The sequence below is a fragment of the Mus pahari genome, chromosome 11 (assembly GCF_900095145.1).
Source record: "Mus pahari chromosome 11, PAHARI_EIJ_v1.1, whole genome shotgun sequence".
Lineage (NCBI taxonomy): Eukaryota > Metazoa > Chordata > Mammalia > Rodentia > Muridae > Mus > Mus pahari.
In genome coordinates, this window is record NC_034600.1 from 30,217,839 (window position 1) to 30,235,137 (window position 17,299).

Sequence of the window (17,299 nt, forward strand, 5' to 3'; positions counted from 1 at the left end):
AGTTCCAGTCCTGCATCCTTTGGTGATCAACAGCAGTATGGAAATGTAAGCCAAATAAACCCTTTCCTCCCCAACTTGCTTCTTGGTCATGATGTTGTGCAGGAATAGAAACCCTGACTAAGACACATACACACATACATTCTTGCACAGAGACACACGCTCTCACATACACACACTCACATACATTCTCATAATACACTTACACACACAAACATTCACATATACTCACACATACACTCACATATACTCACATACACACATACACACACATACATGCATATACACACACTAAATAAAAATAATAAAATGTAGAGTCCTATAACCCAAAGGGTACCTGAGATTCCCAGTGCAAATGTAAAGTAGACATTTATATCTCCAGACATAATTGCCTGGTGACATACCCCCATTCATTATCACTGTAGGTGGAGCCACCTGCTCCCTTATTTCAGGGCTCAGATTAGCTTTCCTAGGACCCACTGGGGGAACATAAGGCCTTTGGAAGACTTCCCCACACCATGCCACAGAGTCCTCATAGGTTCTTTCAATCAGGTAGAGCAAGTATGACCTTGGTTTTGCTTTGGGGTGGAGGGTGGAGCTCCTGAATCCAGGAGCCTCCTGCCTCTGTCTCTGTCCAGCCTCTGTCTCTCTGTCCAGCTGCCCTGCTTCTCTCATTTCTCTTCTTGGCCCTGTGCCCTGCAGTGATTGAACTCCTGATCCTCTGAGCCATTGAGACTGGCGCCTACGACCTTAGCTTGGTCTCCTCCTCCTGCCCCTAGAGCTAGACTTTCTTTCCTGCTCTTTTTTATACAAGATTTATTTATTTATTATATATATATGAGCACATTGTAGCTGTACAGATGGTTGTGAGCCATCATGTGGTTGCTGGGAATTGAACTCAGGACCTCTGCTCGCTCAGGTCCCACTCGCTCTGGCCCAAAGATTTATTTATTATTACATATAAGTTCACTGTAGCTGTCTTCAGACACACCAAAAGAGGGCATCTGATCTGTGAGCCACCGTGTGGTTGCTGGGATTTGAACTCAGTCAGTGCTCTTAACCGCTGGGCCATCTCTTTAGTCCCCTTCCTGCTCTTTTTAACCCTGCACTTCTGTACTTCGTTCTCTACCTGGGAGAAGCAGAAGACCCCAGTCTTTCCTACCACATATGCTGATGGCTGTTAGAGTTTGAATCTGAGGTCACCCAGAGGCTCCTGTTCTCAGCAGTGGTTCCCAGCTTGGAGCACTAGTTGGAAGCCAACAGGCCTGTAGGATGTGGAGCCTGGATGCTGGCAGTGGGTAGCTAGGGGTAAGACTTTACCCAGCCCATGAACCTGGTTCCAGCCTGTGCCTTCTGCCATCTTTCTGTGCAATATAAACAGCAAGTAGTGAGGACGGAGCTACTCCCAACGCAGGAGCTACTCCCGACATCAGGCGTTCCTTGCATTGATGGACTGAGACATCTCTGAAACCATGAGACAAAATAAACCTCCTCCTTTAACTGTTTCTGTCAAGTATTTGTCACAGGAAAGAGAAGAATGACTAACAAAATCAAACAAATAAGGCACTCTCTCCTGCCTATTCCCATCCTTCACTGTTATCGTCATATATTCATCCAACAAACATTCCCTCGCTGCCTTTTTGCAAGGGCACTTTCTGAGAAGTGAGGGTAGACAGAGAACGTAATTGTAATATTCACTCACACACAAACATTCACATATACTCGCATATACACTCAACCATATATACATGTGTGTGTGTAATTATAGCCTACGGGGATATATATTTACCTTTTCAAGTATTTTTCATATTTTTTCCTACATCCCTGTGTACTCATTTCTCCGGTCTCTGGTTTCAAATTATACAAGGACAAACCCTGTAGTTTGAAGTCATCTCTGATTGGTGAATGTAAAGAGACATCTCCCAAAGCACCTCATTGTCAAGTTCGTTTTTTCCCCTACTGACATCAAAAGTCAGGGTAGGTAAGGACATGCAAATACAAGTTTCACTTCAAGAGAAACAGCAGGAGAAGCTCTGGCAAACTAGATAGTTTCGATTACTGAATGGTACATGTTCATTACTCATTGTTTATAAGGCGATAGAGAACCGCCCCCCACCCGTGCCTGCTGGGTTAATGGGAAATTTTCCAGTAAAAACTAGCGATGCCAATGCTCTGTGTGTGCTGTGTAAAGCCCGCAGTGAACTAGAAGGTCAGGCCTTCTTAATTCACTCGCCGGTAACCTATTAGTTCTGAAAGCTTCGCCATCTTTCTGCTTTGTCATCGTTTTCCCAGATCATTCTCCAGAGTAGCAACTCTCTCTGTAAGATATCGAGCTTATTAAGAGTTTTTGGACCTCTGATTAACGTTCACAGCAAAAGCCGTGTTAAGTAAATTAGGCACTAGATAAATCTAAAGTGATTGTGAGGCGTCGTCAGCTAAATTAGGACGCTGAAGGCTCGCATAACAAGATGCAAAGCCATAGTAATTAAGAAAACTAATCACCTTGGCTGCTGAGCGCTCAGGTTTGGCCTCAGGTGAAGCAAATCCCCAGCTATGTCTTGTAAACAGTGAGGCAAACCTTACTGCTTTGTCCTTTTATGAAGCGGTGGGTTCAGATCCTCGCCCTCTTGGACAGTCCAGTGGAACGTTATGTGTGAGGAGTAACCTTGATTGCAGGAGAACACCGGTATCGTCGTTACTGTTCTGTTGCTGTGAAGACACGCATGACCAAGGTCACATAGAAAAGAAAGCATTTAATTGGGGGCTTGCTTATAGTTTCAGAGGATAAAAATCCCTGACCATAATGGCAGGGAGCACAGTAGCAAACAGGCACGGTGCTGGAGCAGTAGCTGAGAGCTCACATTTTATTAGCAAGATAGAGGCAGAGAGATCCTGGGACTAGTGTGGGCTTTCGAAACCTCCAAGTCCAGTCTTAGTACCATACTTGCCCCAACAAAGCCATACCTCCGAATCCTTTCCCAAACAGTCCCACCAACTTAGGACCATCCATTCAAACATATAAACCTACGGAGGCCATTCGTAATCAAACCACAACAGCCAAACACACCGAGTTATACAAAGCCTCTCGTTGTAGATACAGGTTAGTCAGGAGGTGACCACCCTGGTGATTGTCACCTTGCTTCTCCCCTTTCCTCTTTAGATTTCTTTAGGGACAGGAAGTCATCCTGTGACCAGTTCTGACCAGTGGGACATGGGTGGGAGCCCCTGGGAAGAGTTTTCGCAAGCACATCGACTCTGTTCTCTGCCCCTTCTCCTTTCTTTCTGCTTTGAACACAAGCAAAACACCCCTGTGGAGATGCAGTAACCACGCTTGAAGGCTGGTAGCACAGGAAGCCAGGCAACCCTTGATGGCTTCCTGCCCTGTCACCCAAGAGGAGAGCCCCTGTCCTTGGGAAGTATTTTCAGCAGTTTTTATAGCTTCCAAAGTACAAGCCCACCTTTGGAGCTTTTCAGCATAGAGGAGAGTTTCTGATTAAGGTCATTGAGTTAAGTAGGAAAATAATGCTCTCGTCTCTTTGTGGGTACCAATTTTCATTCATAACGTTCACACATGGGATTCTCTGGAGAGCACAGGCCAAGCCTTGTGAATGCAGTCTGAGGTAAGCACAGGTCTCATTGGCTCTCTTGCTTATCAGTCTAACAATTTTGTTTGTTGCGGGGTGGTGGTGGTGGTGGTGGTGGTGGTGGCAACTTTCTGGCTTCCCATTAGACTAGTCTGATAAACAGGACTTGTGTTCCAAAACAAAATGCAATAACAAACTGCTTGTGTATGTTTTGATTGTACATCAATGTGTGTGTATGTGTGAGTGTGTCTGTACATGTGTGTATGTATGTGTGTGTGTAGGGAGAGGAGAATATTTTGATGTTAAATGTCATGTACTCATATAAGTATTATTATATGCAAACAAAGTGTAAAACACAGATTAGATGACATTGAGTACAACTACATCTTATTCATTAATACAATAAAAATGTTAAAAAAAAAGATGGGTGCACAAACTTTACAGCCTAAAATAAAATTAACATTTATTGTTTTGTGTGACTTGAAGGACAGGAACTCCGGAGCACTTCAGCTGGGATGCAGCTGGAGTCAACACATCAGTGGGGACCCATGAGATGGCTATGTGGGCAAAGGTGCTTGTCACCAAGCCTGACAGACTGAGTTTGATCCCCAGAACCTACACAGTGGAAGGAGAGAACCTATTCCCGCAGGTTGTCCTCTGACCTTAAGTTCACTAGTGTGCTCTGTACTTGGCAGAACCCTAGGGAACTTACTTCCACTTCCTGGGTAGGATTCACGTTCCCTGAGTTTCCAATCATTTCCCTCAAACTTTGACCTGCCGCCTCCTACAGACCACCAAGCTCCTATTGGACCGTCAGGGTTCCCAGGCTTCTCTGACAGTTTTCTTTTAGTACTTCTGTTTATTTCCCAGGTCCAAAGTCATCTCAATCTGTGAGGATTTTGTCAGTCCAGTCCTGTTGCATGTTCAATACCAAAAATCGGTATTAGTGATCTACTGTGGGATGATAAAGTACTAACAACTTAGTATTTGAAGACAAGAAGCTGGTGTCTCACATGTATGTGGGTTAAGAATTTGAGAGTAGTTGAGCTTGGAGCTTCTTGTTCATTTTCTCTTATTGTAGTCAAAATATGAATGAAGATGGCAGTCATTGGAAGGTTTGGATGGAATGGAGGACCCAGTACCAAGATGTTCTCTTGGGCATTGCTAGGAAACATCCGTTATAGGGCTGTCCTGTAAGTCAGCTTGCCCCAGAGAGACCCAAGAGATAGCAAGACTAAATTGTAATTGTAATTGTAATTGTTATAATTGTAATGTCTTTTGTAACCTTGCCTCAAAGGTCATAACAATCATTTTCTTACTGGCCCACCACTTGCTTAAACCAGCCCTATTGAGTATAGGAAGGGTTGACCCAGGGTCATGACCTAGGTGGTGAGTTATGGGGCCATCTAGAGGCTGACTATCATGAGATTTTTTACAGGAGCCACTTGGACACAACGAGGAACGGAAACTGAGATCACATACCAAAGGAACACACAGTCTAACTTGGGTGATGAGACACATATGCACAGCATGTGAGAAAAGACTGAAAACTGACATTAGGGCTTTGAGTGTAATGAGCAAAATTCTTCATATCAGAGTCCATTTAGATCCCTCTAAATAATTGTGTTTATATAATTATGTAATTTTCTTTATTCTTGAGAATTTCTCACACGCATACACCATTTCTCACACAAAACAGGCCGTATCCATGCCAGTCTCTCTCTGTATTCCCCATGTCCTCCCATCCTTCCGTCTTCTAACTTTTTTTTTTCTTCTTCTCTTCCTCTTCCCCACTGGATTCAATTAGTATCATCTATATCTGCATGCGTGTGGGGCCATCCACTGGGAATAGAAAACCTACCAGTGACCACACCCTCAAAAGGCCGATTCTCCTTCCCCAGTAGCTATCATTTGCTGGTAGCTCCTCGGTAGCGGGTAGGGCCTAGACAGCATTCCCTCAATCTGTGCCTGAATTCTCTGGCTGACTTGACCTTGTGCAGGGAGCCACATCTGCCTGAGTACGATGTGAGTACGATAGCCACCTCGGATCCAGAAGATATTTCACATCGCTCCCCCCCCCCCCATCCTCCAATTCTTACATTCTTCCTGATGCAGTTCAGACCCAGGACAAGCAGGTGAGGTGCATATTTTACATACCAAAGAGGACCAGAGCTCCAGGTTCCCCCAGAATCCTTCGGTCTCTATGTATTACAGAGCATGGCGGGCATACCCTGCCCTCTACCCTGAACTTTACAGCCCAGGGGCTGGGCTTTCCCGCCCCCAGAAGCTCCTCCCTGTATAATCCAGACATTTTGCTCTCTCTCTCTCTCTCTCTCTCTCTCTCTCTCTCTCTCTCTCTCTCTCCCCTCCCTCTCCCTCTCCCTCTTCCTCTCTCCCTCTCCCTGTTCCTCAATGCTCCCTCTCTCTCTTCCTCCCCCCTCTTCCTTCCCCCCCCACTCTCCTCTCTCTCTGTATTTTCTCTCCCCTGTGTGAGCAAACCCTTTCTTGTTTTTCTGTCCACCCCACCCCCGCATCTCCCTCATCCTGGGCAACTTTCCTGGCCTCATTTCTTGGGACCCTGAAGTCACCCAAGAAGGGCTTCCCATACTCTGGAGTATGTAGAGTCCCCCTTATATTCTCCAATCTGGCTTGGGTTGTCTTATTTCGACAGCAGAAAATAATTTTCACTTTCTCCCTACTCTTCCTCTGTCTCCTGAGACTTGGAGGAGCAGGGCTAGGGTTAGCAAAGATGTCGCTCCTAGGGCCGAGCATTCAAGTCCCTTTCTCACCACGTTCACCAGCCATGCCTCTCTGCACTGGTGGCCGCTACCATGAGAACCACCCTCTCTGTCCACAGTGGATCAAATTCGGAATATTTAAAATTTCTACACATGTGATATTAGGAGGCCATTGGAAACAAATTGAGAGAAGCAGATTAAAGACTTGGGGAATATACCTCACCAAGCAAACTTCAAATAAAACAAAAAAGGCAGAGATGGCTTTAACTTGAGAAATGGGCTAAGAGAGTCTTCTACATTTAAAGGAAAGTCGGGTGTTTTTCTGGGCAAGAGAAGCTGGAAAGTGGAGGGGGAAAAACAGAAACAGAGGAGAGCACTGGTGGCTGATGGAGGAGTATCTTGGAGAAAGTCTCAAGTGTAAAGAAAAGACCTTGAAGAGAAAAGAGCATTTCCATCTTTGAAACGTGGTCTGAGGTGGGTTGGTAAAGAGAGGTGCATTGTTAGGGAAACGTGGTCTGAGATGGGTAGGTAAAGAGAGATGCTTTGTTAGGTTGCACTGAATTATCTTGATCCTTCTAAGGTGGCCAGGGGGCGGAGAAGTGGAGGAGAGGGAGGGGAGAGAGGAATGTGGAAGGGCTTTTGGCAGGAGTATGACAGGGAGTGACCCAAATACCTCTGGATGCTGAGAGCTAGCTGAGTGAGATCGTCTGGGTCCCTAGGAGCATCAGCAGGCCTGGGGACACGATGTCCTTTGGCATTGCTCAGCAGGCTGCGAGCAGGAGGACAGGAAATGGGTGGAATGTAACAGCTGCGCACACAAATGTCCGTAGCCGGAGATCTCAGGAGACTCCGTGCATCTGACTCCCGTCCTGACTGAATGTTCCAGTTACATGATATCACTTCTTCCCTTTGAAGATTATGAACCTTGGGCCAAGAAGAAATGCCGTAATTTGTCACTGAAATGTGTGGTGCGTAATAGAGAAAATATGGAAATGTCTAAATCTTCAACAGTGCCTAACATGAGGCTGGGGAGAAAGCTCAGGCAGTCCAGTGCTTGCCTTGCAAGTTCAAGGACATGAACTCAACTCTCAGAACTCACATAAAAGAACTGGGTGTGGTTGCACGATTTTTAAAACCCCAGCGGTGGCGAGGAGGAGGAGGAGGAGGAGGAGGAGGAGGAGGAGGAGACGGGCAGATGCCCAGGGCTTGCTGGCTAGCCACCCTACCCTACTCAGTGAGCTTCAGGGAGAGACTCTGTCATAAAAAACTGAGGGGTGAACTCGAGAGAGGTGGGCTGGGCAGTTAAGAGTAGTTGCTGCTCTTTCTAGAGGACCGGGTTCAGTTGTCTGTAGGTCACACGGTAGCTCCAGTTTCAAAGGAGCTAATGCTGCTTTGTTTACCTCTGTGGCCACCAAAACACATGTGGTGCAGGAACACACTCACTCACATACAGAAAATAATTAGGCTGAAGGGAAAAATATCAAATTTTAGCTGGGCAGTGGTAGCACACGCCTATGATCCCAGTGCTCAGGCAGTAGAGCGAGGCAGATCTCGAGGCCAGCCTGGTCTACAGAGTGAGTTTCAGGACAGCCATGGCTACACAGAGAAACCCTGCCTTGTAAAACAACAAACAAAAACGAACTTTAATCATATTAAAAAAAATAAAGTTGGTCTCCGCACACACTGGCAATCACATGACTCAAAAATACACACATACCAAAGATGAGCAATAAAAAATTTAGTTACTGGGGGCTGGAGAGATGGCTCAAAGGTTAAGAGCACTGACTGCTCTTCCAGAGGTCCCGAGTTCAATTCCATGGTGGCTATAACAATCTGTAATGGGATCTGATGCCCTCTTCTGGCTTGCAGACATACATGCAGGCAGAATGCTATATACATAATAAATAAACCAATCCCCCCAAAAAAGTTAGTTACTGCCTAGCATGGCTTCAGATCATAGTGTATATAGATGGTATCAATGTCCACTTCATATTCCGGTCTATGTAATGAAACATCGATCCTCATGTTCTTCTGTAGGCAGCTCCTATCACAGACTATCTAGTGTCAATCATTCTCTAGAACGCAATGCTCAAGAAATTGAACTAGACTGGGCCTTAAAATACCTGGGCTCCATTCCAGCTTTGTCACCATTGATGTGTCCCCCCAAGTCATCTTACCATTCCTTGGCCTTAACCACGTGTTTGTAAAATAGGAAACGAGATGAAATCTCTCATAGTCCCAACGTTATTACAAGCGTCTACAGTTTCCAACCTTCCTTTAACAAAGATTTTTCTCTGTGAGTGCTGTCCAAGTTGGACACTAGGGGTCACGTTCAGATAACCACTCACAAACACATCTGCCTGTTTCCTTCAGAGAAGGTCCCAAGCGGCTAAAGGACATAGGACCTGCTTTCTCATTTAAAGGACTTTGCATGCGCTCTGTGCTGTTTCCCTCTTGGCTCATTGGGGTTGGGGGCGGGGCAGGAAGCCAGGCTTCTCCATCAGCTATTCCTTTGGGTTAACTTTATTTTCTTCCTTCCTCACACGACCCCCAACTAGTTCTTCAGTTGTGGGGCAAATTATCCATCTCAATGATTCGTGATTTGCCTCTACCAGTACATCTTTGCTAGGTAGGCTGGTCCCAAATCAGACCACCTCAGACAAGGAACCAGACAAACAGAGCCTCCTTTGTGAAGACTGGCTTCTCACTGAATGGTTAGCACTTCTTGTACTGCGGGTTGCTTCTGAGACAAGTGGGTTCTGAGTTCCTTGTAATCTTGTTTTACTGATCTGAGCATTCCTCTGTCAAATGTAGATCCCCATTTCTCCTCTTTCAACAGTTGGTCTTGGGGTAGGTGGACAATTAAAATTAAAATTAAAATGATTGACCATCGTAGGGAAAGGATAATTCAGTAAGCCATTTTCACATTTAATAGCAATGCTTCCTAGCATCTCTACAGTGCTACAATTTCGAACTGTTTTCATGTGTATCATTTCCTTTCACAATCACGATGTGTCTCTTCTCCACGCTCCTCTCACATCTCCTTTGAAATAAAGGCCAAAGGGGACACAGAAGGGACAGAGGGGGATGGTAGGCAGTCTGGGGAACAGAGTGAAGCACATCTTGGCAGTCTGGGTTAAAGTCTTGGCTGCATCCCTCGGCAGCCACATATTGGCATGACACACCCCTATGTTTGGAAGTCCTTCTCTGAAAAACTGGCTCTGAATACCTCCTCTTTGGGTTAATGGAAAGATGGTCTTTTTGAAGAACCAGCCTGTCTCCATCTTAAGCTTAAGAGTCATCTTATGTTAAAGACAAAATAGGTTCATTCCATTTAAGATTGAACCTCTGTTTTCTCAAGGATTGGGCTAGAACCTTAACTACCAATGTTTCTGTACTCTGTTCCAAGGGTGGCAATCACGTGTGTGTTTCAGGAGGTTGTTGACTAACTTGTTGTGGTTGTGCTCTACTCCTGTAACTCTGCCTATTTTCCTCCATCAAATCCCTCATTTGGCATCCCCCTACCCCTGAGCTATATAAAAGCCTCGTCTGTCTTCCTCACATCTGGGGCTATTCTCGAAAACTCCAACTCAGGGAGAGATAGCCAGCTGGCCAGCCCCAGGTATTCCTGTAAAACTTGCTTCAACTAGACCATTTGGACTTGGTTCTTTCTCATCTCAACTTTCAGGTGTATCTCACATTCCAGTTTGCCAGTCAGTCTCTGGGCAGATTTACCATCCTGCTCGCTCCCTAGACCCCAGTCCTGGTCCTGTCAGCCTGGAGGCTCTGGGTACTATAAATCACAGACTTTGCCAGCTTGCCTTTCAGGTGACTCAGTGTCAGCAGCTTATGTCGTCCCAGACCTCAGCCAGGTGAGGCATGTTTCCACTGTCAGTGGGAGATGTGTTCCTGTGCCTATTTTCCTATGCATCACACGCACCCTTTAAAAGGTCCCCCTGGCCATTACAGCTCTGGCTCTTAGTCTCTCTTGTTCTCTCTTCTCCTGGCTTCTCTGTCTCTCTTTGTCTCTGTCTATCTGTCTCTGTCTGTATGTCTGTCTGTCTCTCTTTCTCTCTCATGCCCCCACTCCTCCAATAAACCTCTTATTTATATCTGTTGCAAGGTGTGATCTTTTAGCCGTGGCCCCCCAGCCTGCAAAGGTACCCCCAAGGCTTTATTCTAGCACTATGGTTCAATCCTTCCTGTTCCTTTTAGTGGGCAGACCTGAACCCACCCAGTTTTTTCCTGGGTTTTGGATGGAATGGACAATCAGCAGAGAAACCACTTGTGTGCTTTCAGCGAGCCTGAAAGAAAATGCCCTTGGAGAAAGGAGTCTAGCAAAGGAGGGGGCTGATCACCCCCTCCTAGGAAAGCTTCCAAGATGGTCTGAAAAGACTCGTCTCCTCTGGAGGTCATCCAAAGCAGGTGTAGGTCTGGGACACTCTCTAAAGGACAGGGAAGAAATGTAAAAGACAGAAGAAAGGAGCTGTGAAGAGAGACCGGAGCCCACCGAGTTGAGCCACAAACAGACAATCCCAGGTCTGTAAGCAATGAGAGTGTTCAGAAGCTGACAACAGGACAGTGTGGCAGACTGTCCCATGGAAGGAAGGCTGTCCAGAAAGCCTATTTGAAACTCAGGGATTGAGAGAAGACATTCATAATCCACTAGGCCTCCCCAGGAATCCACAATTCCAGCTGATACATCCCTTAGTATCTAGAAGATTCTCTTCCCATTAAAACAACAACAACAACAACAACAACAAGCCCAACTCTTTTCATGGTTAAACTTTCTCTTTGGGGGGCCTCAAATTTCCTGATCTTTTCTTTAAAACACTTCATTTTGTCTAGTGGGTTCTAGTCCTTTCCTCTTATTAATGACCGTTTTCAACATATTTATTGTGAAATACTTCAAGGCTGAGAGTCTCATTACAGTTCCTTCCCTCTCATTCTCTGAGACGCTCCAGACAAGCTCTCAAGCCCGTCTTTCTCCCCAAACAGCTCCTGGAGAAATCGCAGGTCTCTGACCACTAAGGACTTTGAACATTTCTTTAGGTGTTTCTCAGCCACTCAAGATTCCTCTGTTGTGAATTCTCGGTTTAGTTCTATACCCCATTCTTTGATTGGGTTGTTTGGTTTTTTTGGTGGTTAGCTTCTTGAGTTCTTTAAATATTTTGGATATTAACCCTCTATCGAATGTGGGATTAATGAAGGCTTTTTCCCAATCTGTAGGTTGCCTATTTGTCTTATTGACTTTGTCCTTTGCCTTACAGAAGCTTTCCAGTTTCATGAGGTCCCCTTTATCAATTCTGGAGTTCTGTTTAGGAAATTTCCTCTGTGCCAATGAGTTCAAGGCTGAGTCTTCAGGAAGATCTATTTCCAATTTTCCCACTTTCTCTTCTATTAGATTCAGTCAGTGTATCTGGTTTTATGTTGAGGTCCGTGATCCACTTGGGCTTGAACTTTGTGCAAGGTGACAAATATGGGTCTATTTTCGTTTGTCTACATACAGACAGCCAGGCAGACTAGCACCATTTATTGAAGATGCTTTCTTTTTTTCCATTGAATATTTTTGGTGTCTTTGTCAAAGATCAAGTGTTTGTAAGTGTGTGATTTTATTTCTGGGTCTTCAATTCTATTCCATTGATCAACGTGTATGTCTCTGTACCAATACCATGCAGTTTTTATCACTATTACTCTGTAGTAAAGCTTGAGGTCAGGGATGGTGACTCCCCTAACTGTTCTTTTATTGTTAAGAATTATTTTCGCTATTCTGTTTTTTTTTTTTGTTTTTTTGTTTTTTTTTTTTGTTTTTGCCTTTCCAAATGAACTTGAGAATTGCTCTTTCCATGTCTTTGAAGAATTGTGTTGGGATTTTGATGGGGATTGCATTGAATGGAGTGCTCACAAAAAGGGACCTAGCATGACCACTCTCCGGAAGATCCAACAAGCAGCTGAAAGAGTCAGATGCAAATATTTGTACCCAACCAATGGACAGAAGCAGCTGAGCCCTGTGATTGAACTAGGGAAAGGCTGAAAGAAGCTGAGGAGAAGGGTGATCCTGTAGGAGGACCAGCAGTCTTAACTAACCCGGACCCCCGAGGTCTCTCAAACACTGGACCACCAACCAGGCAGCACACACTGGCTGATATGAGGCCCCCAACACATGTACAGCAGGGGACTGCCAGGTCTGGACTCAGTCAGAGAAGATGCACCTAACCCTCAAGAGACTTGGGACCCCAGGAAGTTTAGAGGTCTGGTGGGGTGGGGGGCAGGGAGGAGGTATGGGATGTGGAGCAGTCAGAGGGTGGGCTGAGAGGGGAGAATAAAATCTGGAGTGTAATAAATAAATAAATAAATAAATATAATACAAGAAAGAAAGAAAGAAAGAAAAGAAAAGAAAAGAAAAGAAAAGAAAAGAAAAGAAAAGAAAGGAAAAGAAAGGAAGAAAAGAAATCACAGGTCTCATGGCTCAATTGTGCAGCCATGTCTGGAAGCTCCCACTTTTCTCTAGTTAATCCAAACCACTCTCTAAACTCCAGACCATACTCCATACCTGTCCAGCCTGCCATCTGAGTGTTAGTGAGGCATTACAACACAGCACATTCAAATGGAGACCTGCATTTTCATCATGCTCACACACACAAATGTACACACACCACAATACAACACACATACAACCACTACACAATTCACATAGCACACCACACACACATATATACCACATGCATTACACACTCACACACATATATACCACACACAAACACACATACTTACACATCACACCCACATACACACATATCTATACACAGACAGCACACTCATACACATACATGCATATACCACACACAAACACATACACATACACACACCACACACAAAGACACATACCATACATACCACACACACCCCACACACACACCACACACATATACACACCCCACATTCACACCACACACATACACACCACACACATACACACCACACACATACACACCACACACATACACACTACACATATACACACCACATGCGCGCGCACACACTCACCTTAGTAGCTGATTCTGTTAGCTTACTCAGCCAAGCAGCCCCCCTGCATCTGCTCTCTGCCGAGCTCTAAACTGCTGTTGCCACACATCTGCACATCTGGATTATCCTAATTGCCTTCTCTCTGCCCTCCCTGTGATGGTCAAGGAACAATTGTTCCAACTTGGCAACTTGGCTACACTGTGGTACTCAATTGTTGTGGTTAAATATCTGTCTAGGTGTTATGTTCAGGCAACTAAAAGATTAGAATTGAGATTTGAATGAGTAGACTTTGAGTAAAACAGATTACCTCACAGAACATGGGCGATAGCCAACCAGGTTATTGCCAATGACTAGAGCTTCCTGAAGAAGGAATTGGGCCTTGAGCCAGACATAAAAAATCCAGCCGCAGGATTCATGAATGAATGCATCAGCAACTCCTAACGGAATCTCTAGCTTGCTGTCTGTCAGCTTCCATAACTGAGTGAGACACTTCTTTAATCTCTCTCTCTGTTCCCCTCCACAGTAAGTAGTATCTGCTGGGTCCCTGACAAACACATCTCTCTCTTCTCTGTGGAGCAGTCAGAGGGAGCCTCCGAAAGAAAGCCGGCATGGTACTTCTCTGATGGAAACCCGCTTGATGGCCTTGAATTTCAAACAGACCAGAAGCCACACAATTTACAGCGGCCTGCCTGGCCCTCTGCCCTCTGCCTGCCCAGTCCTGTGCTAGTGTCTCTTTCTGTTTTCCGGCTCAAACTAGTTCAAGTGAAGGAGTGCTGGAGGATCAGTGGGTAATATTATGGGCAGGCATGGTCCATTCAAAGACAGGAAGCGAGTTCCAAGTGGCGGTAGTGGGTGCGGGGCGGGGTGGGGGGGAGAGCTAGAGGGAGTCAGGATAAGGAACTAGAAAGTTTCAGATCAAAACGCTTCGTCTCTCGGAGCATTATATGTTTCTCTTTGCTTGGCCACTGTGATAGATTCTTTTGTCCTGGTTGCCACCAACTCCTGACAAAGTTAGGAGGAAAAGAGGTGATTTAGGCTTACAGATTGAGGGATGCAGTCGATCATGATGCAAAGGCATGGCCACGGATCCTGAGGTGACTGGTCACCTTGCAGCTACAGCCAAGAAGCAGGGAGTAATGAATGTGCCTACCTCTCTTTCTCCTTTTTATAAGTGCCATCCCCCAGCCCACAGAATGCAAATTTGCGGTCAATATTAACCATCACAGGCACCCTCTGCTTCCTCCTCCTTCTGAAAATGGTTTCCAAGTAACCAGCTCATGCCCCAAGAGTCATCCAAAAATCACTAATGAATGCCCACTATATGCTCTGGGCCTTGTAGGTAAAGCACTGAAGAAATACAAACAGAAGGCTGGGGAGATGGCTCACTAGTAAGGAAACCCTCTACTGTTTTCTAAAAAAAGAAAGAAAGAGCCAGGGTATGTTTGGTACAAGTGTGGTGTGGTGAGGTAGGAGGTGTCTCTGCAGGCCCATGCTGAGTGTTCCCTTCCCCCAGGGACCAGCTGTATAGCCATATAGAACGGACTAAAGTTTATTAGGTGTGAGAGGGGAGTTGGGGAGGGAGTAGAGACAGAGAAAGACAGAGGGAGAGAGGCATGGAGAGGGACAGAGAGGGGGAGGGGAGAGGTGGGGGAGGGAAGAGGGAGAGGGGGAGGGGAGGGGAGGGGGAGAGAGGAGGGAAAGGGGGAGGGAGAGGTCTGCCAGAACATGTGGGAGAGGGAGGAGGGGATGGGAAGAGAAGGAACAGAGAAGAGAGAGAAAAGGAGAGGCCAAACAGCTCCTTTTTTAATAAGCTAGGCATTACCTGGCCATTGCCAGGTAACTCTGGGGCAGAGCCTAGAAGTAATGCTAACTTCTATAAAACTTATGTTCTTGCATAGCATGGGAGGGGTCAGGCAGGAGGTAGGGAAAGTATAAAAAAGCAGTCAAATATAAAACTAACAGTTATGTTAAAGGGCTTTGGAGAAAATAAAGCAAGGGAAAGAGTTGGAGAATAATGCCAAACATTTGTGTGTGTGTGTGTGTGTGTGTGTGTGTGTGTGTGTGTGTGCACGCGCGGGCGTGTGTAGCAGGGAGGGGGAGGGGATGAACTGATCTCCAAAAAGAAAACCTGTGAAAACTAAAAAAAGAGGCAGGGAGGGTCAGGCAGCAGGACAGAGGGGGAAACAGGGCCAGTTAAAAAGACCCTGGAGACGGTTAGGTCATGGCCTTCAATCTGGGTAGGATAGATTATTAGAGGGTTTTGATCATACTAATTATACTACCTGATTCATTTTTTAAACATTGGGATTTGTTTTGACAGAACACAAAAGTCATATACATTTACGGGACTGACCCACATCCCAGCAGTATCGCCCAGGTGCCGCGTTGCAGGTGCTCTGTGGGGAGACAAGAGCCGGAGACAGGACTCTATTAAATTGCACCTCCAGCTCTTACGAAGGGTGATGAGGATGGTGGTTCCCCAATCTACCGGCTCAGGCCAGCATCTATTCTTCATAAAGGGTTTTTGGAATCGACAAGGTAGAGACCAAAACATGGCCAGAACATAATTAAAGTCCTATTTTAATAACTCTCCAGGTGACTGACATGCCATCTGTGAGCAGACTATCATCGAACACGATCACCTAAACTCATTTATCACCCACCGCCCCACATCCTTGGGGGATTTAGCTTGCCCTTGCTCTAAAAAGGGAACCTCAATTTTAACAAAATGTGTTCAGTGAGTTATTTAATTAGAAGGGCGCCTTTGCATATTCCATAGAATTAAAGAAAAAATAAACCTCTGCTCTGAAATTAGTTGATAACTCCTTGCAAAGTGCTGTAGTCATTTTGTTGATGTGAGACAGATCACAATTACCCTGATGGGATGCCTGAGAGAGAGAGAGGAAAGCTATGTAGTATTAACCTCTCACAGACCTGGCCATTTATCTAAGTTGGTGCGAAAGGCCCTGAGGTCATTTTCAAAACTTTCCTCATCTTATCTGAAGGAGATAAATGAAATGAATTGAAATGTTGGAAAACTTATTAAGATAGTTTGAGGATTCCAGTTAAGTAGCAAGAGAGATAACGTCCAGGAACGGCAACTTCGATGGAAGGGTCCCTGGGCCTCCTCACTCCATGAGTGCCCAGTAGTGCCCCCTGGGGACAGAAGAGGAGGGGGAAGTTGCTTTCCCTGTTAGGAGGCAGGTTTTGTGTCTCTTTCTGGGGATGGTGAAACCACTCAGAGTACAGATAGAACAAAAGCTCCAGGCTCACTCTGGAGTCCAGATGCCCCCAGAAACTTGAGTTCCAAGGTGACCTTCAAATTCCTCACAGTTTGGAGTTTTGAGGAAGGAAATGGCAGCTCGAGGAAGGGCTTGGAAGAACGGTATCTCTGGCTCCCCTGGGAGCATCCCGGCAGTGGGTTTCTATGGTGGAAGGAGCATTGAATCCACAGTTCCACCTGAGGAGAAAGAGCAGAGTGTTTTCTACTTGTGGCTGCTCCTCACACACATATCTATTGATGGTTTGTACCTGAGAGGCCACGACAGGTTTTCATTGGCTATTATTTTACTCATTATAATATGCTAAGACAAAAGAATGCATATTTTCCCCCTCGCAAAGGGCAAAGAGGCACCTTGTTAGTGGTGTAACTCTGACATCAGTCAGGGGCACAGCAGACGACAGTCCTTCATTCTTCTTGGCTTGGTGCTTGGCTTGGTGGCCAAAACTCTCTTACACCTAGGATTCACACAAGTCAAATCCAATCAAATTCAGGCAATGCAACATGGGAGGAGGAAGACAGAAAAGACCTGCGGACCGCCATATCACACACAGACCTACCCTCCAGTCCCCGGCAGAAGTGGGCCATACACATCCCCTTGCCACCATGCCACACAGCACGGATGGAGAACTGTCACCCAGGGACCCACCAGAAGTGTGTCCAGGCTGCAGTGG

At 45.7% G+C, this 17,299-nt stretch overlaps 1 non-coding gene across 1 annotated transcript; it reads left to right on the forward strand.

Annotated features, from left to right (window-relative positions):
• The first annotated feature begins 16,952 nt into the window (after positions 1–16,952).
• LOC115065051 lies at positions 16,953–17,096 on the forward strand. Its single transcript, XR_003844850.1, has one exon. It is a non-coding gene; the product is annotated as a small nucleolar RNA SNORA48 (small nucleolar RNA).
• Positions 17,097–17,299: the final 203 nt, after the last annotated feature.